Source organism: Electrona antarctica (assembly GCF_951216825.1).
Source record: "Electrona antarctica genome assembly, chromosome: 19".
Taxonomy (NCBI): domain Eukaryota; kingdom Metazoa; phylum Chordata; class Actinopteri; order Myctophiformes; family Myctophidae; genus Electrona; species Electrona antarctica.
In genome coordinates this window covers 33,578,745-33,603,838 of record NC_136800.1, presented here as the reverse complement: position 1 = coordinate 33,603,838, position 25,094 = coordinate 33,578,745, and positions in this window count along the sequence as shown.

Genomic DNA, 25,094 nt, shown 5'->3' with positions numbered 1-25,094 from the left:
AACAAACGTATAGCTGATCTACCAGTAAGACGCCGCCCTAAGGGAAAGAAGCGAGGTCACGTGCACGCATCCGCCTCGTTAACGGCAGACTGCTGAGTGAGCACTGGCGCTTTGGCATAGGGGGTCAGATCAACATGGAAAGAGTTCTGTACTGACCATATAAGGAGCATGTCTTGAGTTTACAGGGCTGGAGGATGTCAGATCAACATTATGGAATGTCAGAACAGGTCACACCTTCATAACCGTCATAACAGACCCACAAGGGTAAATGTGTTTTCCCAGCGTTATGTAGCACGCCCTATTCCCACAGGTCTATCAGAATCCCACCGTCATTCATCCGCATCCTCTCGCTTCCAGGCTTCAACTGAGCTCGGCAAATAACCATCTGCATTTAAGAATCAATAAGACAGAGAGGAGGATAGAGATGAGATAATGTTTAGAGTGCACACACTGTGTGTGTGTGTGTGTGTGTGTGTGTGTGTGTGTGTGTGTGTGTGTGTGTGTGGTGCGTATGTGTGTGCACAGTGCGTATGTGTGTGTGCACGTAGGTGCGTGTGTGTGTGTGTGTGTGTGTGTGTGTGTGTGTGTGTGTGTGTGTGTGTGAGTGTGAAAGGAGAGCAGAGTTGGAGGTTGTGAACTGAAATCTAGAGGTCCAGCTGCCAATGGATTAATCCCTCGCTGTGCTTGGGCAGCAGAGCGTTTGGCAAGCCAGGCACCATACGCTGGTCAATGGGAGACTGTGCGTGTGTGTGTGTGTGTGTGTGTGTGTGTGTGTGTGTGTGTGCGTGTGTGCGTGCGTGCGTGTGTGTGTGTGAGCGTGCACGCACGCGCTGGCCGGACCGCGGGTCCAGGCCAGCTCTGCAGTGGTCTCTGCATTTGTGTTGGCTGGCAGGTGGGCTACCTTTCCTCATGCTGAATTTATGCTTTGTCGCCGAAAATAGTGGTGTGAGCTTGTAGATCGGGCTATTTTTGGTTGCGCGACTCCGGCGTACGACGTAGCATAAATCAGGCTTCAGATGGATGGAGGGCGAGGACAGAAAGGCAAAACCTAATCCAGCGTATAGTGATTCAGCCGAGGCACAGGAAACAAATGGTATTAGGTCGACACCTCAACACACCGAGGCGACAGAGTTTAACGCTCTGTGGAGCATCTAGGCCACAACAGCATCCTCCTCACACAACCTGCACCTGCTTTTCACACACTTGTGCGAATTAGTTTTCATCGTGCAGCATCGCATCGTGCATTCATCATGTTACAATCAATCAATCAATCAATCAATCTTTATTTCAGACCCAGGAGGATCCATATCACAAACAATACAATATAACAGTAAATACAAAAAATAAAAATAAATAAAAAAGGTACATATATGCACATATCCCACACTGTTCAGTTTCTGACATACAGACATGTGCGCCAGTGGTTCCACAGTCTCGATGAGAACCTGAGTGAACTGCGTTTAGGGTCCGTTATTACAGAAATGATGTCGTTTATTGACTCAGATGCCCTACACATGAATCTGTACATAAGGTTACGTAGTACAGCAGAGCAGGTAGGTACTCCGACACTAACAAACATCTGGCTAGCACTGGAGCTTCTTGGCACTCTCAACAGCAGCCTCATACAATCATTATAGGCCACTGTGAGTCTTCTGATGCTGCTTTGTCTATAGCGGCACCATAGGTGTGCAGTATACAGCGGTGTACAGAAGGATCTAAAGAGCGATATCTTCACAGGAACCGAGCACATGCTAAATTTGCGACACAGCATGTTTGCTTGGGCATACAGCTTCCGTCGCTGTCTATAGATGTCCTTGTCATCTGAGAGATCATCAGAGATGATATGGCCCAAATAAGTGTACTCGCTGCACACACTAAGAGCAGTGCCAGCCAGATGGAAGTCAGGAAAGGCTGAATGTCTGTCTTCCCTACTTCGGATTATCATTATTTTACTTTTCTTAGCATTGTATTTTATATTAAAATCAAGACCATACTGTGAGCATACTTCCAGAAGCTGTTGGAGACCAGCACTATACGGACTGAAAATGACCAAATCATCAGCATACATCAGGTGGTTAATTAGTGAGTCACCAACCCTACACCCTGTACCACATGTATTTAAAGACAATGATAAGTCATTCATATAAACATTAAAAAGAAAAGGAGATAAAATTCCCCCTTGACGGACACCATTGATCACATGAAAGGGAGCAGACATTGACTTCCCCCATTTTACACTCATGGTCTGGTGAGCATACCAGAACACCAGGATTCTGACTAAGAACCTGGGGACCCCTCTTTGTATCAGTTTAGAAAAAAGCTTTTCATGATTGATGCGATCAAATGCCCGGGAAGCATCAATGAAAGAAACAAACATTGTAGAGTTCTGCCTACCATATTTATCTAAGATCTCTTTGAGAGCAAAAATACACAAATCAGTGCCATGTTTTCTTTTAAAGCCAAATTGATTATCAGCCGACAAAATTGACCTCTCTAATCTACTCAGTAGAATTGTCTCAAGTACTTTGGACAGAACACTGGCCAGGGCTATTGGCCTATAATTATCTGAACTGTTTACCTTACCCACTTTATCTTTAATGACAGGCACAAGTACCACAGAGAGCATGGAAACAGGTAAAAACCCATGCGTAAGAAAACCTCTAAAACACATGGCCACCAGAGGGCACAGTGTTCTACTGGCAAGTTTGAGATGTTCCGCTGTTATATTGTCCAGACCGCAGGCCTTATTATCTCCTAGCTTCAATACTGCTTCAAGAACTTCTGCAGGTGTAACAATCATCTCATCATTAAAATCAACATTTTCAACTTCAAACAGTTCACTTTGTACACAGTTGAATAGCTCTGAATACTGCTTCTTCCATAGCTGTGAAATCTCATCCGAACCACTCACACCATCTATATTCGATGGGAGAGAGGTTTTGCAATTATTTATCATTTTTATTTCCTTCCAGAAATCATACAATGTTGCAGACTCCATGATTGCCTTTACTACCTTATAGAGGTGAACAGTGAAACGTATGCAACAAAGATGTTGTAAACGTGTGACATGTAGTGGCTGAATATTTGTTTTGTATATTGCCCCATGGGTTATTTATTAATCTTTCAGATCCAGCTGTGTGATTCCTGTGATCATCATAATGACGAGGCAAACTAAATAGCAAACTAAAGGACTCCCTTTCTAGTCTAGTTCAGTCCATGTAGGGTTAATATAGCGTTGATAACAGTGACAAATGGCCTACTTTTATGGACCATGATTGACTGTTTTATTGCTGTGTGTCCTTTGCAATTGATCTGTTTGTTATTTGTGCTGAGAAACAATTGCTCTATTTGGCTGTGTTGTGTCAAAGATGATGTGTGTTGTGATATTTCACACTGAAGATGTGCTGATATAGAACAAGTTTCGTCATGGATGTGTTATTTCTTATTCTTATTATGCGTTATTGAGTTTAGACCTTTATGTAGAATTGAATGTGGCCGCTGGATTAATTCAATTGTATCCTTGGTCAACCTTTAGTGGGCGCTGAGTTTACTCTCTGAAAGGAAAATCTAAATGTTTGATGAATCTGTTCCTCTGGCCCGGCCACCTGCTGTTGGCAGACATTGCCGTTTTTAGCCATGGGGATGGTCGTCAGCTCGTCACAGACGGAGCCTGTGCTGGGGTGAAAAGTTTAAAAGCATATCCATCAAAATATTTTTTGGCAACTCACCTTACAGCAGTGTGGAATGTCTGTGAGCTATTAAAAAACATTCTTATCACATTTGTTTTCTGAAAACCCTCAGTTGCAGCATGGGGTAATATCACAATGTTAATCTTTATTTGGGTACATCAGAAAGCTTTGTTATTCGGTGGACGTGCTCCAAAAAGGAAAGTGTTTAGAGGGACCATTTACTGATAACTGCTAATTATATAGACAAAAAACATCAGGTGCCGCATAAGCCATTACTAGAGCGATGCCAGTGTGCGTGCGTGAGTGCGCACACACATGCACCACAAGCTAACAATGGGATCCCTATTAATTTGGGGTCATTAATCATTAAAAGCTTACAAATGGCAATTAGTTAAAGTTGATAAATGTTTAATGAATGTATCAATAAATGATCATTAAGGCTGAGTACTCCTCCTTGGCGTGCAAATCATGGAACTTGAAATTGGCAGCCCACTATTATTCCACTATGTGTTGTGTATATGTGTGTACTGCATGTGCACATTTAGGCTGTAGTGTACCGTCCTGCATAATACATGTATGAATATATACATGCTAAAGTGTCTTATATTTGCATGCTTGTAGTATGTCTCTATAATATAGAGACATACTATGTCTACAGGAAGCTTTTAACTCTTTAAGTGGCAAATCCAGTAGGCCGACGACAGTCTGCCAATAACAGTGCGGGTCCCATCATGTGATGGGGTCGCCTATAGTGTGTGCATATTTATGCCGGGAGTTGACCCTCGCCTCTTGGGAAGTCATCAACATGTTGAATCAATTAGCGTACAGTTGAGTTTTCAAGTAGGTGAGGACTACTAGAGAAATTGGAGATGGTGGTCTTTCAGCAGCAGCATTTTCAATGATCAGCTGTTATAATAATCATGGCAGGCAAGGACTGGTGCGTCATCGCAGGGCCACCCACTTTACAAGAAAGATGTGATAGTTAGTCAAAAATGTGATTGCCAAAGTTGAGATTTTATGAGGTGAATTATGTGATCGCACTAAATCATGACACTTTTGAGATGCGCTCAAGTTGTATCATTGAAGATGTTTGCATTGCATTTTTTTCCACTGTTGAAAAAAAGTCTAATAGTAGATGATCAAGAGCTACCAAATGAGGTATCACTTGCTTAGATTGCACAGATTGAACAAAGGTGTGAAATATTGCTATATTGCACATTCAGTGAAGGAGGCACTCAGAGGACAGGCTACTGGGTTACCAAAATCAGTAGGATTCATCCTTCAATTAGACTGAGATATCTTGTGTAAAGATGGCCTGAGGCTGGTATTGGCTATACATCATGGTGTCTCTCAAATCTGCCACACTCAGCAAGTTTCATAGCAATCTCCCCTTTTTGATTTTGACACATCTTGCATGCAAATTGGAAATTTGCAGAGGCCTTTCCTCTGGTGGCGCTAGAAGAGCAAAGGGCGGCCAGGGACCACCAAACTCAGTATTGTTCATTCTCCGGGCAGCATTGTTTATATGAGTGCACTGTGTGGGTGTGTGAGTGTGCAGCACGTGTGCATGTGCGTGCGTGTGATGATCTTGACGTTACTCTTTACTCAATAGGTGGTTTCTTGCATGTCAACAACTTGAAGAATCCCCACAGGCAACCACTGAATCCTTGTGAAGCATGACAGGAGACTAGAGAGAGAGAGAGAGAGAGAGAGAGAGAGAGAGAGAGAGAGAGAGAGAGAGAGAGAGAGAGACATTACATTACCACTTACCAGTGGACTGCTGACGATTCAAATAGCTCCTGTGTGGTCGCAGCTTAAACAGTGGCCACCCATCATGATATGGCTATTTTCAATCAAGTGATCTAATTCCGTGCATTCAATGGTAGACTGACAAACTTCCAACTAAATCAATTTAAATTCTGTTTGTGTGAAGGGTTGGAATGTGTCTTACTCTTAAATTGAGTTAGCTCATTTGATTTCACGGTAGGATAATGGCCTTATACCCAGACTAGCACTTTCTGCCTGTCATCAGGAATGATGTTTCATGCTTGGATGTCATGACAAATGCAGCATCGAATCGCAATGCACACCAATCAGTTTTCATTATACAGGTTCTTAAATTAGTGTACACAACATAATCATTTAATTTTTAAAGGTAAAGATTTCTAGCATCTTCGACATTGTGAATGTTGATATTAAGTAACCAAAATGATCCGAAAGTTAAAGATCTAGCATCTTGTCGTTGTGAGAGATTTATCCAACTTTGTTTACTTTAATTATTGTGTTTATAATAAAGTTATATCTAGCATCTTGTTGCTGTGAATTATAAGGTTTGATATTAAGTATCTAAAATCATCCTGTGTTTACTTTCTTTACTGAAAATGAAGAGAAGAGAGGGAAGATAGGATGAGACTAGAAAAAGACGGCCAGACTGTTAACAGTTCTACTGCGTACTACGCGTTACCCACATTATAATCAAATATTCTACGCTGCCGAGATTGTTTTATTACCTTTAGATCATACGCTGACGTATTTGGGCGTTTGATCCGTGAAAATCCGGCGAAAATAGGTTCCTCCGTTTGTTTTTGTACGATCGCACCACCCGCCATCTTGCTACACCAAAAGATCCGCCTCCAAGTGGTGTTTGGAGGTGGACAAAACCCCCGTTCACTTGTATTGGCCTCAATTTCCCAGAAGCCCTAGCAGCCCAGCGCATGGGTTGATTTCCGCTTTCGTCATCATAACATGAAGCTCTATCCACCAGCTCCGCAGCAAAGACGGAGTTTCTTTTTAATTATTAAAATACAGCGATTTAAACACATAAAACAAATGTCGGGTATAGCGTATTAAGCAGGGCATATAGTTTGATCAATCAATTTAAAGCCCTCAAAGTGTGCAAATGATAAAAGTTTGCGCGAATCAGTCTGGATTCCAGGCTAGTGGTTTGCGAGATTACCAGTATTACAGACCTAAACCAAACTGCTCCGATTTTTGACATCTAAACTCTGTGTATGTCTTTATCGTCTACTAGAAGGGTACCCAGCGTTGTGCAGGTACAAAGTCAAAATTGTAATCATTGGGATGACATCTACTGCCTGTCACACAGCTTCATGAATCCGCTACCTATCGAAGGTATACTCCAAGCCTGTCAAGAGGAGATTGGCAGCCCCACTCCAGTGTGGATGAAACACATAGTACAGCGGATTACCAAAAAATTGTGCACTTTTTCAAAAAAGCATGAAACTTTTACCATAGTTAGATGATACCATGAGGTGTATTTTCAGATGTGGAGTCAAGTCAGATTTGACCCCTGAGGCCCGGTAGAGCATAATATGTGACCAATACCCATAACATCCTATATAAGGCAAAAAAGTCCAAATTTCATCATTCTTTAAGTAGCATGTGACATATGAAACTAGGGTGATTTCATGATGCTGAATCCATTCCAAGCATTAGTTTTGCAAAAAAACACTCATTGGGCTAAAAACGGCCAATGCCGTCATCACAAATTGATGATGCCAGCACATTTGGGCAAGTGGGCATGGCCGTTTTAAGCCCAATGAGTGTTTTTTTGCAAAACTAATGCTTGGAATGGATTCAGAATCATGCAAACACCCTAGTTTCATATGTCACATGCTACTTAAAGAATGATGAAATTTGGACTTTTTTGCCTTATATAGGATGTTATGGGTATTGGTCACATATTATGCTCTACCGGGCCTCAGGGGTCAAATCTGACTTGACTCCACATCTGAAAATACACCTCATGATATCATCTAACTATGGTAGAAGTTTCATGCTTTTTTGAAAAAGTGCACAATACCTCTTGTATTGGGGTATAAGCCGCTGTACTAACAGGGAAAGCATGTCAGATGACAATTTAAAGATATTAGAGAATATTAAGAATATTATATTATTAAACAAACAGGTAACACTCTAAAACACGTCTGTTTGTATTTGTTAGTAGCGATATTTGTTGATGTGCATGTATTAATGTGTTGATATTATATGCTCTGTTAATGAATTGGATACATACAGTAGGACCACTTCTGCTCTTGCATTTATGACGGTCAGCTTAGCAGATAGCTAACATGATGAGAGCCGTTGCTAAATAAAGTCCCAGGAGACCGGAGTGTAGATAGGCCTTTTAGTTAAGGATCCAACATCGATTTTGTAAAACTGTGAAAATAAAACATAGGCTAAACAAACTTACATACAAAATACAGTGGCACATAGCTACTACAAAAGACAAAATGAGAACACTACTAACATGTAACATGTTATGAGGCTTGCAGGCCTACTAGCATCCAAGCTAACACTGTTAGTGATACAATGCCACTAGTAATAACTAAGCTTCCAACAACAAATACACTGAAGCAGTCTTAAACTAAACATGTACTTAAGTAATATAACAAAGTATGCATTTGCATGTTACATTCAAAATAAACTTACAGAACAACCACAAATGCTTCACTGTACCTTTGTGCTGTTTACATTTTTGGACTAATAAAGTATACAATCAATCAATCAATCAATCAATCAAGTGTGCGCGTTAATGTGTGTGTACGTGAATTCTACTGGCCATAAGGAGCATGTCTTGAATATACAGGGTTTGATGAGGTCAGATCAACATATGGAATGTCAGAACAGGTCAGCTTCATACAGTATATGGAGATCTAAGGGTGGTAGCGGGGACTACTGTACACTTCTCTTGAGTGTACAGGGTTTGATGAGGGCCCAGGTAGGGCCGGGCCTTAATTTTCGGGCCTGTTGAGAACTCTAGTTTTCGCCGGCTGCCGGGTGCGGCTGCACTAATAACCTTGGGGCAGGCCCGTCTAGAGTTTGAATGGACAGGTGGGCCTGTTGAGAACAAGCTCTGACATATATCCATATATGGAGATTAGGGTTTGAGGTTGAGATGTAGAGTTGCTGGCCAATATTGATGATATCAGGGATCTCCATATGGGCTTAACTGCGACAGTAGGTCGCATTTACTGTGACATCAGGGTAGGGCTTTAAGCAACTAGTCACTATTACTACTAGACTATTCAACTAGTCTACTAGTAAAAAAAAGTTGATAATAGTTGATAAGGGGGAAAAAAGCGTTTTGTTTTTTTCCTCCCGTTTTTGTAGGCCTCAAGATCAACTAGAATGTTAGATTATAGTCACCAATGTACACAGTTTACATAATAGTTAAACAACTAGTCGACTAGTAAACTAGGCAACTAACAACTAGTAAAAATCACTAGAAGTGAAAGCCCTACATCAGGGATTGGATGTCACGATGACCTGGGCACCATACTGTATGTGGGCTGATGTCACGTGATGTCACGATGATGGCACCATTTAGGCCTATGGGGTCTTGCCTGGGGTGACCAACCAACCAACCAACCAACCAACCAACACACACACTGACGGGAAATGCTACATTCCATAGTTAACCTGCGGTCGCAATTAAAGCTTACCCGTACTTGGGGGTCAAAACGCTATGACCCAACCCGCAATCATTCACAAATAGCTACATTTCGGATCATACAAATGTACTACATCCATTTGTGTGAAAATCTGCTTTTTTGTTTTCTTTCCTTTCCCTTTCTTTTCTTTTCTTTTCTTGTGTTTGTGTGGCGGGGTTGTTGGAACATGCACAGTTTGATAATCAGAGCACTAGTACTATACATTTGCCAGTCGTAAATTGAGGCAAAAATGCAGCATCAAAGGCATCATCAGGTGTTTTCGCAAGGTCACAGTTAAAAACCCCTAAATTGCAATGATTCATTCTTCTTTCCAATGCAAGGGTTCAGACTTTTTATTCATCCCTGGTTTTGGCCCCCTGCCACAAAAGGATAGAAGTGAGTATAGCATTGTTTAGGGAAGGCGGAATTTACATATAAATTGGGAAGCGGAGGTAAGCGAAGAAGGGGTGGGGGTGGAGGCGAGGAGGGAGGGAGGCTCTACAAGGTTTTTGTGCTATGAGCAAGGCTGGCATTTGTGATCTTGAAGCTTGTTTGCAGATTTTTTTTCTTCTGTGGCTCAAATCTCCATAATACAGCAGCAGAGCCCAGTGGAACCCTCGTGCTGTCTGTTTGTGTCTCACTGGGGAGAGGCAGGGAATAAATCATTTGGAGACAATGGCTATAGCAATGGGCCTGCTGATGTATGTCTTCACCTCTATCCCTGGGAGATTAAGCAGGTCCCCTTGTACCACATCAGCTGTCAAACACGCACTCCGACATATTGTCGCCGTGGCCCACCTTGATTGTTTTGTCTCAGAAACTTAGTCTCAAGACCCCCTTTTATCGGTTTCCATTCACTCTCTGGGTTGATCACACAGTATCTTATCTATCCATTCCAACCCCCATACCTGATTGTCTCACAGTAGGCCTATTCCCCAAGCAGTGTAGATAGAGTCCAATCAGTCTACCTGTAAACATCACTTTATCCAGGGGGAGCCGGAGTTGGAAAGTTTGGCCAAATGAGATCGTATCGAGCTACAGTAAGTTTCGTAAGTGACTCTGCACTATTTGCACGTTGAATAAACAAACACACCTGGCGGTGAAAACCTTTTACTTCCCATACTAACGCCACTTGTGTCAGAAAAAAAACGGAGCCTTTGAGTCAAAAGGCTCAATCGAAATACACCACATTTTGTGACATCATAACCCAAATACCTTCCCCTAACCCCTCCCCATTATCATACAACAGCTGTGGGCTGTTCACGTGGGGGGTTCTAAGGTGAAAACCAGGTACTTTGAATGGTTTATTTCGATCTATTCAGTTTAGACAATTACAAAAAAAATTTTTTAAACACGATCGAAAAGGAATAGGCAGAAGCTTAAAGCTTATGTATGCCTATCCTCCTTACATAAGAACGTAGTTCAGAAACAATAGTAGAACGTAGAACATGTACTGGGTCTACAAAACAATCAACATTTGGACAAAACATAAAAAACAAAGAATAACAACCACAAGAAACAGAACAAACAAAACAACAAAACAAACAGACAAAAATCAGAGAAAACAAAACAAAACAAAACACAGACAAAAGGTTCGATACTTGGATCCCTGATCGTTCACTTATACATTTCACATCAGCATTTTACTTCATTCATCAGCGTACTTAAAGGACCACTTCACCACTTTTCTGTCGAGCTGCCAACCTGCGCTTTGCACACAAGTTGGCCATGAATGGCCTACCCTATACAATGGGTTCTAAATGTTTTAGGTGTCCTATACAGTATAAGTTTGAAACTCAAATTGGTTACGTCATCCACAGATGTCGGTGTTGTCACTTGGCCAATCAGGGATTGTGTATTTTTGGTGGCGAGCGCTGCGTATGTCGGTGGCCCCCTCGGCCAATTGGATTGGCTCCGTATGTTGGTGCCGTTGCTCGGCCAATCAGGGATTGACTGATGACGTAACAATGTATGTTTATGTAAAAACGGTGGTTCCTGATTGGCCGAGGGGGACCATGAAAAAGTTAATATGCCCTAATTGGCCGAGGTAGTCACTGACATACGCAGCCGAAAACAGTACTTGCGCTCTGCTCGCGCAAGTAATAATTTTGGGTCAGGCATCGCCCTAAAAGGCGAAGTCGCGTGCGATGTCACAAGTCCTGGGCACAAGACCTGGGCACCATATATGGGGCTTTCCCCATGTATGGGGATTTTGAATGATACACTGACTGATGGGAAATGCATGATTCCATATAGTTAACTGTGACCTTTGCGGCAACCACAGTGGTTATGATGAGACTGTCACAATATGATCATATATTGGCATTCCCATATATGGGCTTAATATTGATCACAGTCAAGGATCTCCATATATGGGCATAGCAGCACAGCTGCAATGTTGGTGAGTTTGACGTTGTTTAATACAATTAGATAGGACTTTTCTGTTTGGATGAATGGGCTGTCAATGGGAAGTTGCACCTAGTTAGCACCTTGCTGGCATGATGGCCGCTGTCTGAATATCGTCAAAGGCAGGTATGGAAAACATTATTTTCAGGGTAGCCCACTCAACATTAGAAGTCTGCACTCTGCACACTGGCAATGCTAAATAAGCTACTCTGAAGTTTTCTTGCTTATGAATCTTATTTGATCATATACTGTACATCCTTGTATGTCATGATGAAAATCAAATATCGAAATTGAAACGTTGACAAGCAATAAAACTTCAGAAGAGATGTTTCAGCATCACCAGTGTGCAGACTCTATTCTTCTTTTTGACGTTTTTGCTTGTCTTGCACCTGGGCCACGCATGTGCGTGCACTACCTTCTTCAAGCCCACTCATCATTACCATCAAGTTTGGTGAAAATATATTTGTTTTGTTCACAGCTACAGCAGACTGACACGCACGCACGCACGCAGGCGCGCGCGCGCGCACGCAGGCGCGCGCACACACACACATGGCATTAGGGCATACCAGTAGACATTTAGCATCAATAGCCTATAGCAGGGGTTCTCAACCCGTGGGTCGCGACCCCTCGGGGGGTCGCCAAATTATTTTAGGAGGTCCCCAAATTATTTTCAAAAAAAAAATATATATATATATATATTTTCACGATTTTTCAAAAATAGCAGACCTACAAGCTCGTAGCGCGCCACTCGGTGGCGCGCTATGAGCTTGTAGATCTGCTATTTTTCAATAGCTAAATTATAACAATGCTTAAAACACCAAAAGGGGTTCCCGCCCAAAATGGTTTAAGGTTATTGTAGCAGTCAATTTATATTGGGGGTCGGGAGGGGGCAGGGCAGGGGTCCCGAGACATTGCCAAAGCATTTCCGGGGGTCCCCGGCCAAAAACGTTGAGAACCCCTGGCCTATAGGTATGTTAAAGTTACCCACCATTCAGAATCCAGTATCCACTAGCGGCTAGTGACTATAGCCAAGTTTCCCTGAGCAAGTATAGTCTCTCAAGCCAGACGACTATTCCACAATATCTGAATGCTAGTCTATAATTCCATTTCTACTTAAGCAACAAGCTTTATATGCTTCAACTAATTTGATTTACAGTAGCACATATTTCCGTGACTGCAAAGACTAAACGGAAGTATGGGGGGGGGGAGGACATCCGCTTTGGTGTGACCCAACAATCTGGCTGGAGAGACTATACTGAGCAAAGATTCTAACTGCTCTCCATGTGCTGTAGCAACGCCCACTGCTTGGATGGGTAAATGCAGAGGACTATTATCACATCTGTGCAGTGACAAAATACTTCACATGTGGATTGACTATTTTGTTCTGCCTTTATTGGATAGTGTACAGTATGGTGAAATTGGGGGAGAGAGATAGGGAGTGACACGCAGCAAAGGTCGTCGGGATCGGGAATCTAACACATGACACGCTGTCAGGCTGGATTACCAGCCTAGGTGCCCGGACCACTAGGTCGGCCTGGGTGTGGATTACCAGCCTAGGTGCCCGGACCACTAGGACCACTAGGACCACTAGGACCACTAGGACCACTAGGTCGGCCTGGGTGTGGAACCAGCCTAGGTGCCCGGACCACTAGGTCGGCCTGGGTGTGGAACCAGCCTAGGTGCCCGGACCACTAGGTCGGCCTGGGTGTGGAACCAGCCTAGGTGCCCGGACCACTAGGTCGGCCTGGGTGTGGAACCAGCCTAGGTGCCCGGACCACTAGGTCGGCCTGGGTGTGGAACCAGCCTAGGTGCCCGGACCACTAGGTCGGCCTGGGTGTGGAACCAGCCTAGGTGCCCGGACCACTAGGTCGGCCTGGGTGTGGAACCAGCCAAGGTGCCCGGACCACTAGGTCGGCCTGGGTGTGGAACCAGCCTAGGTGCCCGGACCACTAGGACCACTAGGTCGGCCTGGGTGTGGAACCAGCCTAGGTGCCCGGACCACTAGGTCGGCCTGGGTGTGGAACCAGCCTAGGTGCCCGGACCACTAGGACCACTAGGTCGGCCTGGGTGTGGAACCAGCCTAGGTGCCCGGACCACTAGGACCACTAGGTCGGCCTGGGTGTGGATTGACTTGACCAGATTTGACTGAGAGCCTGCCATTGCGGATCGCGCAATCCAGTTTTTCACCAGAGAAGAAAAACTATTTTTTTTTAAATTAGTTAATAGCACAGGCAGATCTCTTCACATAATTTAACGGATTATGTGAAGTAAACGGATAAGTAAACGGATTTACTAAAACTAAGTACTTTAATCATTAAAGTTTTTTAAAGTTGAATTATAAAGCACTGAATTTTCGCACTTTATTAATAAACAAACAACATTTATAACAATTTGTGAGAGATTCATTTTCTACAGGTCTTAATGATAAACAGGGGGGGTGGTCCTTGACAAAAAAGGTTCAGAACCCCTGCACTAGAGATCACCAAAATCTGTAGGGTTCATAATGCAAATTTTGATTATGAGATTAGAGATGAGATGCAAAGTAGACCTTTTGGCCTGAAGGAGGCACTAGAGGAAAGAACATGGGGTCACTCTCATGGTTAGGGATTAGGAGGCACTAGAGGAAAGAACATGGGGTCACTCTCATGGTTAGGGATTAGGAGGCACTAGAGGAAAGAACATGGGGTCACTCTCATGGTTAGGGATTAGCCTTCAGGGAGCATTGAGGTGCTGCTCAATATGTTTCATCACATTCTGGACATTAGACGTTTAGATATTGTGTTATTGGAAACTGTGAACGAAGGATGGCAATAGGGTAAAGGCCATCACAATTCAATACAGTGTGTGTGTGTGTGTGTGTGTGTGTGTGTGCGTGTGTGCGTGTGTGCGTGCGTGCGTGCGTGCGTGCGTGCGTGCGTGCGTGGAATGCTGGGTCCTGGTTGGTGTGGTGGCAATCAGGGATTGGATGCAGCTGGCCAGGGCCTCCAATTTCTATAAAACAGCCACACTTCACTCTTCCACCTGGGCCACACCCGAGCACGGTCACACCAGAGCATTTTGTTTTCTGTTGTACCTTTATTTGTTGTTAGTTTATGGGCAGTTTTTTGTTTCCCCATCAGTGTTTTGGAGAGTGCAAATTGTATTATTTCTAATTAACTCTTTTCTTTTCTTCTTAAAAAAAAAAAAAAAAAAAACGTTTCTTTTTGCATTTCTTCATCACCCGTTTCCCTTTAATTGTTGTGGTCTGAGAGCTGGGCCATAACAGTATGAGACCACCCTTTAATCTTTCAGTATACTCCATCTTACTTAGTGACTGAATGATGTGGAAGTTGCGACGCATTCAGACAACATAGTCCACTTGAATATGCAAGTGCAGAGTTATAGGTCCAGTACCCATCAAACCACAGCGTGAATTAAAACAATTGAATCATGCTGTCTGTTGTCATGCATGTGTGCTGTTGCTCCTTTGTGCCTGCAGTGGCCTGCACCCCAAAAATGATCTTTATGAGCGGTGCACACCGCTCCAATGACTGGCTTTGTGTGTCCCTATGTATGTTCCTATGTTTAGAGTAGCAACAGCTGCAATACCACGCACGCACGCACGCACGCACACACACACACACACACACACACACTGCAGTGCCCAGTTCTGTTGTGCTTGTTAACGGTCATCTTTCAGGGCAGAGTAGTTTATATTAGTCTACACATGTTTTGCCACCACCATCCTAAAAAGCATCAATGCAGTTTGAGAGGGAAGCATATTATGTTATGTTGGGGCCGTATTAACAGTAAATTGATTTTTGCCTGAAATAAAAGGTCACGATAAATGGCTTCTGAGAGCCTGGCTCTGCTATTTATTAGCCCCCCCATCTTTCTACAATCTATGAATTCACCGTTCCCCTCAGAGGGCAGAACAAATAGGAAAGCAAGGAAGCTTCTTTCAAAATGTCACTCCGTAATGTCAAACCATGAATTATATGTCAGAGTATCGCAAAACACCTAGTCTTCCTAATATAGGTTTGCCTTCATCTGAGTAAATTGGCTCCATTGGCTGTAAAGCGTTTGAGTGGTTTTGCTGCCTCCCAGTATACCCATTGTCACCCTCTCTCAGTGGGAGGCTAGCTTGCTCCCAGCAGGCGTTTATGGTACTTGGCAGACTCTCACAATCAACATTGTCCCTAGGTGGTAGTTTGCAGGTGTATAATGAACTGCTTCTACAACTGCTGTTTGAAGTCCACACACGCTGAAGGTTGTAATGGACGGCTACTGAACACCCTGAGCTCAGAAGAGGGAATGGAAGGTTCTTCCATTCTGTCCAGTTGTTATGGTTGTTGAACCATATTCTATGGGTTCAACTTTTTAGACATTTACAAATTTGACACTATAGGAAAGGTGCAGTTCCTTAACCTTAACCCTTCAGTAAAGGCTCGCTGCCCCCGAGCTGCAGCAACACGTTGTAGATCGACTATTACTAGCGTGTGTGTGTGCGTGCGTGTGTGCGTGCGTGCGTGCGTGCGTGCGTGCGTGCGTGCGTGCGTGCGTGCGTGCGTGACATTTTTAAACTTTTGCACCTCACCACTTTGTGTTCGTAAACTCACTGCTCCCACAATTTAGTTGTAATTCTCACATCAAAACGTTCACACGGGTTTGCTAGCAGACAGCTAAATAAAAGGTCACGATAAATTAGCACGCACGCATGCAAACTCCACACAGAAAGGCCCTTTCGCCAACCCCACCTTGATGATGCGGAAGAGAGAACACGCCCACATCGTCCCCAGTGGGAATCGAATCCAGGACATTATATTTTGAAAGTATAGCATAACCCATAATAGGGGAATATTGCTAATGGTAGAGGCATGCTTGTGTGCGTGCATCTGTGCGTGTATGTGTGAGTGCATGTGTACATGAGTTTTATGCAAGCTCTTACCTTTGATTTTCCTATAAATACCTATAAAAGGAGGATGAGGAGAGAAAGAGAGACAGAGAGAGAGAGAGAGAGAGAGCGTCTTTTGAAAGCTCCTACGTTTGATTTACCTAAAATACCTATAAAAGAGGGTGAGGGGATCGACAGACATGCAGAGAGAGAGAGAGAGAGCGAGAGCATCTATAAAAGAGGGTGAGGGGATCGACAGACATGCAGAGAGAGAGAGCGTGCGTCTTTTGCAAGCTCTTACCTTTGATTTACCTATAATTACCATTGGATTTACCTTCAATGACTCCCTAGCTAAGCCAATCTCTCAAATTGGATTTCTGAATAAAGTAGCTTTCTCTGCAGACTGGTATCCCTCACCACTGCCTGATTACATGACACCCCCCCCCCCCCCCCCCCCCATCTCCCACAACCACACACACACACGCACGCACGCACGCATGCACACACACACACACACACACACGCACGCACGCACGCACGCCCGCCCGCCCGCCCGCCCGCCCGCCCGCCCGCCCGCACGCACGCACGCACGCACGCACGCACGCACGCACGCACGCACACACGCACACACACCCTCCCCCCACCACTGCAGCTGGATTTCCATACTGCGAGTGTACAGAAAAAAGCGGTATACGTTTAGGCTTGACCAGTCTCAGTTTGCCCAGATGTGGTCGGCTGGTCGCCTATATCAATCAATCTTTATTCCCCCGCAATGGGACTGAACTGATGATAACTCTATCTCTCATCCAAATGATGCTGATGTAACCACTAACCACTGCAATCTGCCTCTGTATATAAATAGGGGTCACGTCATCGGGGAGAAGGGTGAAGGAAGAGGTGGAGGAGAGAGGAGGAGTGGAGAGAGGAGAGAGAAATGACCAAGAAAAGGGGATATTAGGACTCCACCAGGACAAATTTGCAGAGTGCAGCCACATTTGCAATCCTTAACCATATTTAATAGGAGAAATTGAGAATTGCTCACTAGTAAAGGCCACGCCTATAGTTCAAACAATGGATGAGGGGATGAAGAGATTGGGGATGAAGGGATGAGGGGGCAAAGGGATGAAGGTGTAAACAGATGATGATGGGATGATGGGTGAGGGGATGAGGAAGCCTGATGGTGATGGATGACGTGATTACGGCAATTATTCTTATTGTGGGGTCCTTGAGGAGGTTCACGCCGTTCCCCAGGAAAATAAGTTAATAAAGCATACAAATCAGTTTAACTACTGCCATTTGTTGTTTACTTCAGCTATTCGAAAATAGCCGATCTACAAGCTCACAACACATCGCATCGCAATGTTCAAAACATTTGGAAAAATCTTGAAAAATGCTGTTTTGAACACATTTAACAATCACAGCTTCTCGTATGTGCGTCCCTGGCACAAAATCCTCGACATGAACATGTTTGAGAACCATTGTATCAGAGCAATAGTTCTCAAACGTTGTCATGTCAAGGACTGGACTGCCCAATTAATTTACAATTAGTTTATTTTTTTAAAAGCCAATCCACAAACGCATTGTGACACATTGTGAGCTTGTAGACCCCCTGGAACCCCTTCAATAACCCCGGGGGGTCCCCGCACCCTGCTTGGAGAACCTCTAGTAGAGGATGTGGGGAAGAGAGAAAGAAAACGATGGGGGTGAAGCAAACAAGGGACTGATGAGTGAGGAGTCAGGGACCAGACGCAGGTGTGGTACAAATGGGAAAATATCCCTCCACCAGGATGAGCTCGCTGAAATGTGAGCGGAGTGCCTTCGCAATAAACAACCAATTAATAGGACAATTATTCGTCTGTTGCCGGAGCATTTATTCTCACACTTGCACTCTCTATTATGTCTCAACATTAAAGATGTAAATTGGATAATGCAATTACTGGGAGCTGTGAATATTTTATCCATGCAGGGATATAGGCCTTAAGCCTCATATCAGTGTTTCCCTGCTGTCTGCTCCTATACGGCACAAAGTGTTCCAATCATCAGTTTTAGCCTTCACCTTCCTCACGGTACTGATGTCAGCACTGAGCGGCCTGCCCATTAGTCCTAGGGCCCATTATTCCGACGTCCCAAGAGTCTGAAAGTGTTTCGGTTTAGTGTGAGGTTAGGATTAGGGTTAGTGTTGAGGTTAGGGTTAAGCTTAATTATAATGTGCACCGGTGCGTTGGACCATGGTTCTTGTAACAATTGGCTGTTGGACTAATGGCATGGCACAGCACTGCTACATTTTTCAGAAAACACACACACACGCACGCGCACACAGACACACAAAGGGTGGCAGTGGCTCAAGAGGTAGAGCGACAGCTTTAGAAACGGAAGGTTCCCGGTTCGGTGCCTGCATGCTACCAGTGTCAAAGTGTCCTTGAACAACATACTGAACCCCTAACTGCTTCTGATGAGCAGCCTTGCAAAGTTTCTTCTGACTGTAAATGGTGTGTGAATGTAATGCATGTTGTAAAGCACTTTGGATAAAGACACTATATGAATGCACCATTTATGGATGCACACACACACACACACACACACACACACACACACACACACACACACACACACACACACTGAATGTGCAGAAATCTCTCACACTCACCCACGTATGCACACATGCACTTGCATAGACACACATAACATCAATATTTGGTTGGTTACATGCAACATTCACTGCTGTTGTCATGTCTATGTGATCTTAAAGCAGGCCTGCCCGGCATGTGTTTGCCGATTCAGATGTCCCCACCGCTGTAATTGAAAATGATGAAGAGGCTGCCCATGTGTGGGGATATTGCTCGCGGAACACTTATGAATCAAAGTGACACAGCTTTTGTAATTGATGGTCCTTTTTCTTTTCTTTTTTTTTTGGTGGGGGTGGGGGGGTGCCAGCCATCTGTATCGGTGCATTCCTATTTTTATGTTACACAATAGCTTGACTTGACTGGTGTCAGAGAGATGCAGCAGCCCAGTTCTTGTCAGCTTTAAATCAAACAGCTTTCTCTTTTCTCTGGCGACAACAGCTGTGACGAATTCTATGTCACAACAATTGGAAGAATTATGTATGTGTGGGCATATGACGATCCGACACACTTAGAGAGAGAGAGAGAGAGGGGGAGAAAGCTAAACGCAACGATCACGTATGCATGCACATGGCCTCCAAATGAGTCTCCAAGGTCCTGAGGACAGTCGCCACGTGAACCACGATAAGCTCCAGCGAAACAGAGGAAGTGATAAAGCATGAGAACCTGCCGTACGAAGCAATAGAAGGCCACATCTGTCCATCGCCTTCCCTGGAGGATCCACCCCTCCTCCAGCTCTGTGCCCTTTGACCCAGGAAGTCTAATTAGCTCGCTCTGGCACTTTTATGTGAAAAGGAGGGAGAAATGCAGAGCCACGAATATGCAGATGAGACACCCAGCCCTGGGCAACCTTAATCACTCAAGGAGTTTGAGTCAAGGTCTTGGGCACTGTCTGTCACACAGCAAAGCCTATACATGCTTTGCCGTGTGGAAAGTTCCCCCCAAAAAATGAGAAGTGCTGGCCAGGCTGTCGTATAGGGATGCTGACCAATAGTGTGCGGAACAGGCTGTTAGTGTTGTTGGGTCAGTCACAAATTAATTATGGGTAATGCTTAACACCGTTTACAGATTTGGCGTTGTTGCTTTTTATGATGCACATACAGTAGACAATTCTATGAAGCAAATAAAGCAATACTGTAGTGTAGGCCTACAGTTCACACAGTGAAATGAATGACGTGTGTGTGTGTGTGTGTGTGTGTGTGTGTTTGTGTGTGTGTGTGTGTGTGTGTGTGTGTGTGTGTGTGTGTGTGTGTGTGTGTGTGTGTGTGTGTGTGTGCGTGCGTGTGCGTGTGCGTGTGCGCGTGCGCGTGCGTGCGTGTCTGCCGATATCAGGATATTTGGTAATAATGGCCCTCTATTGATTGACATTTTGCGGTTATTTTGTTTTTCATCATAATGATGTGTTTTTGAAGGCAGGCATGGAAATTACCTCCCACCGATTGTATAATAACAGGTTGTCAGCTGTCAGGTTATTGTCTGGAGGATAACAACTTTATTGTTTTCCATCACTGTGTATTGACAGCAGTGTTGTGACTTACAGTACCACAGACACAATTCGGCTATCCGAGTGTATGCCAATGTAGGCCACCAGGGGTTTGTGGTCATTCAAATTCACAAGTTGCATTTTCATGTTATCAGTCACGCTATAATGTGATTCCCCCAAGTATACTGTTATTACAAGTAATATTAAACGGCAATAGGGTTCTGTTATGTCCATGACGGCTATTGTCATGCAGAGTGTCCATGTGAGAACAAAGCTTTTCAGTTTTCATAAATTGTCCCCATAGGGAATCTCAAACCTCTGTTAAGGCAATGTCCTCCGTCCAGCAGCCTAATGCTAATGGATGCGTGCTCTCCACAGAATGGCCTATATGCACTACAAAGCTATGCAGTAGAAGAGCTCTGAAATTTGCATATTACTTTTCCAGACAACCAATTACTGCGAGGCATATTATTTGTTGTTCTTTTCCATTCTGTGGTCTAGTTTTTGAAACTATTCACCAAGGTACAAAATGTATATTCATGTCAGGGCTCCATGCAGGCCATTAGCAGTATGAGTACATGGTATGAGTACAGGTATATAACAAACTGTGCCGTTCAAGAAGAGTGTGAATGTGTCTAGTGCAGAGGCGTATCTACAATAAGGCGAGGGCAGGCGTCCGCCTGTCCAAATCCATTTCTGGCCTGGCCAAAATCCATACAATGAGGAGAAAAAAAAGACAAAAACAAGACCTGAGAACTATTAATGGACAGCTGATTGGCCGTTGCGCTAGAGCGCGACACTCAATCACCCATTGGAATGTAAATGCATGCCTTTCAGCCTTTGTATCCTACTCGTCTGGCAGGTATATCTCTTTGAAAACCTTTAGTGCTACGATTGTGCGCGGGGAGACCGACAATTAACACATAATCTTGCCTGCCCAAAACGTAATTCCTGGATACGCCACTGGTCTAGTGTTCTCAATAGCTAGACTACCCTGGTCCCTGTCACCATCACTAACTACTACGAAAGGCTTGATTAGAGTTCTACTCTTTGCTTTAGAAACTTCATTGTCACATCACAGGATTACAGGTGCAAAAGAGTGTGTGAAATGTTTTTTTTCTGTGCAAACTCTCAACATTGCAGTTACAGGAGAAATTACAGTACAATAATAGGGAAATAGAGGATAGAGAAGAAAGGAACACTGAAGGAACTGAAGACAAACAAGAAGGCACAGTCAAATACATATACAAAGTCCTGTATACATCAGGAGCTAAAAATAGTAATGGATAAATGGCCGGTACAGAAGGCAGAAATGTTTCTCGTGCAGGTGGAAAATGGCATATAAAAAGCAGCAGGTATATAAATATATTAAAACTGAGCATTAGGTTTAAAAACATCAAATAGCAGCAGGATAGGAATTACGCTTCCATGTGCATGGACGGTTGAAGAAAAACATAACAATGTAGCAACGGGTACTGAGGCACCATGTCTTCTTGTGTAATGATACCAACTGTAAGTATACAAAACTGATCGTGTTATTGCAGCAGCAGAGAGTGCAGTCAATCATGTGTATTAAGTGATATGCCTGAGTGGATGACTTTGTCGGCAACACAACCTGGTGACAGGGCTCAGCGGTTGTTCATCAGTCTTATGGTTGTATTGCCACTGGTGAGAAGTCTGGCGGTACGACTTCTGATGCACCTGTCTTGAATCTTGACTGCCTGATTGGCTGCAGCAGTTTGTGACTGGGGTGTTGAATGTCCTTTTTTAAGAACAGGGTTTGCGTATGTATAGTACAGTATGTCTGGAGGTACCCAGTGTTGTGCATGAGGATGCTAAAAGACCATGTTCATTGAACGTAGGCTTACTCATGTTTTTGGTGAGCAGTGTCGCCCATCCATTTGCAGCTAATGAATGTGAACGTGCGAGCGTCATTAACTCCTGTAAGAGTTGACGACACTCACCGTTAGCGTTGGTGAATGAAGACGCACACCAGACTGTATAGCACATTTCTAAATACCAAGAATGCAAAAAACGGACTTGGTAAGAAACATGAGACCAGAGCATGCATCTTTCTAGTTTGAGGAAGACTTGTACTGTATTTGTGGTCACATGATCATGCATTGCAGCTCACTGTTCTAATCAGCTGTGTGTGTTTCTGTCGACACAGTGGGACCTCACATCTCAGAAAAGTCAGAGTGATTTCCATTGCATTTCTATTAAGGTATAGCTATGCTGCACCTCTTTTCAGTTTTTGCATCATATGAACCATTGTGGTAGAACATTATACTTATAGTACATTGTTATTTTTTTCTTGGCTATTAAAATATTCTCTGTGAATCAATAGTACATTAATTTATTTAGTTTGTGAAGTTGGCAGTGGCAATTATTGGAGTCTGGAAATGAATGGGGTAGGAGGAGGCTCTATTGAAAAAGAATATAGCTAGGAGCAATTCATTAAAAAAATTAATAAATGAACGTGAACTAGTTTATTTGTGGGACAGTGAACTTTGAGTTCATGTGCGGGAGCAGAAGAACATCCCCCTCACCAAGGGGTCTTGAACAGCCGACTGAGCCAAGTTAATTTTGGTTATGTTTTGCTTTACTTTTAGGGAATCCTACTAATCACTGTTGAGGTCTAAGTACCGCAAGGCATGTTTTCATGGAGCAATGTATATGATTGCATTATTGCAACCAGGACTCCAGCTGGCAGATGATGTCAATCATTTTGTTCAGAACTGCTAATTACCTTATATAATCTGTGCCAAGTAGTCAGAGAAGAGAAAGGGGACGTACGTTAGTGGGTTGAGGTTTTGTTTTGTTTTGGTTAGTTTGGTTGTTAACGTATTATACTTTGTACATGTCCTGTATGTGTAACTTTTACTGTTGTGCTGTCTCTGGGTCCTGAATTTTGCCTGCGGGATCAACAAATGTATTGTCGTGTATTTTCACACCCAATTAACCCTAAACTCACTAAAGTAGAGAAAACTGTAGAGTAGTGAAAAACCTCGTCAAAGCATCAGATCGGATCGGAGAAACGCAGGCAGAGAGATGAACTGAAGATCCATGTTGACCATTTATTGAAGGAGTACAAGTACAGAGAGAATAGCTTCGCCTTTAGACCCTGAGCCTGGAGCTCAGGGCCTCCATATGACTGACCACCGCGGCCAGCTAACACTGAATGAACTTTCACATTGACAATTGACATGATATACCTTCACATTTGAATTCAGAGGTGGAGTCAAATTTACATACATCTCAACAAATGGCATTTTGGTTAGCAGATGGCTGTCCCACTGTGTGTTTTGATTCACACCTAGCCAAGCTTCAGACAGTTTAGAACAAAGGCTTAACCCCAGGGTACTTCATGAGAACTCCTATGTGTTTGCTTCTCAAGAGACCAAACTATTCTGACCAGACAGTGTGGCTCCACTTAACCTGTAGTACCAAAATGTAGTGTAGTTATTGACAGAATATAGCATTATGGCCATATGGACTATATTTACGATTCCACAGTATCTATATCTATCTCAAGTTATTTGGGGGAGTTTTTTAGTGCCCTTTACTGTAGAGGTGCTGGTGACCAGTATGCGCGCTGTGCTCGCAGGCCGGCAGCACTTGAACCACACCACTCATAAGATGCAATGGAAAAGTTGTCACTCACTGACACTGCACTCACGTGCAAGAAATGCACCATCAAACTTTCAGATGCTGTTTTTCTGCCAGTGTGGAGGAATAATGTTGGATAGTAGTTGATAATCTACACATTTTCATGTGGATGAGAGACTCAATCGTACAGGAAGATATGAATTCAGTCTAACTAAAGTCAATAAATCATATCCCCACTGGTGATAAAAATGAAGGATCAGAAGGGGGATATCAAAAGCGGAGTTATGGATTTCCCTCCTCATCCCCCCTCAAAAAATCGAACCCAAAGACATATCTTCCTAATGACACTAGTACTGTATTAATAACTGCAAATGTTCTCTTACAGTTTGGTTTACTTTTTCAAACAAAACTTCTCCACTGCTCTTTTGGACCTCGATCTTTGGGGTCATTACCCTTCTCTTAATGCATGAAGCCCTTTTTAATCGACAGCGGTACCTACCAGATAAAATATTGACAACACTGAGGGCTATCGGCTCATTAAGGACCAGGCCTTCTTAATAAGCCTGAAGAGTTCAATGAAATATTAATGCTGTAGGATTTCTCACAGCCGTCATTTCCAGAGACCCTAAGAGCCAGTCCGAGAGGTGTTCTAATTATTGATGGGCCAAATTATAAGAAAGTCTTCATTACATCTCCTAGTCGATGAACAATTCATGAGAGCTTGCAGAGTGCACGGCCATACTAATGACAAAGCGTGATAATCTGGGCATAGCATTAGGCTATGGGGCAAACAAATTTATTCATTTAAACATTACCTTTTAAGACGATTTCTTTGTGTCTTTCTTTGTTAACATGTGCACATATAGCCGGAACTTGTCTTATGCATTTAAGTCATCCTAAACTACAGTGTAAGTGTACGGTGGCTCAGTGTCTAGCACCATGCCGGCCTCACATCAA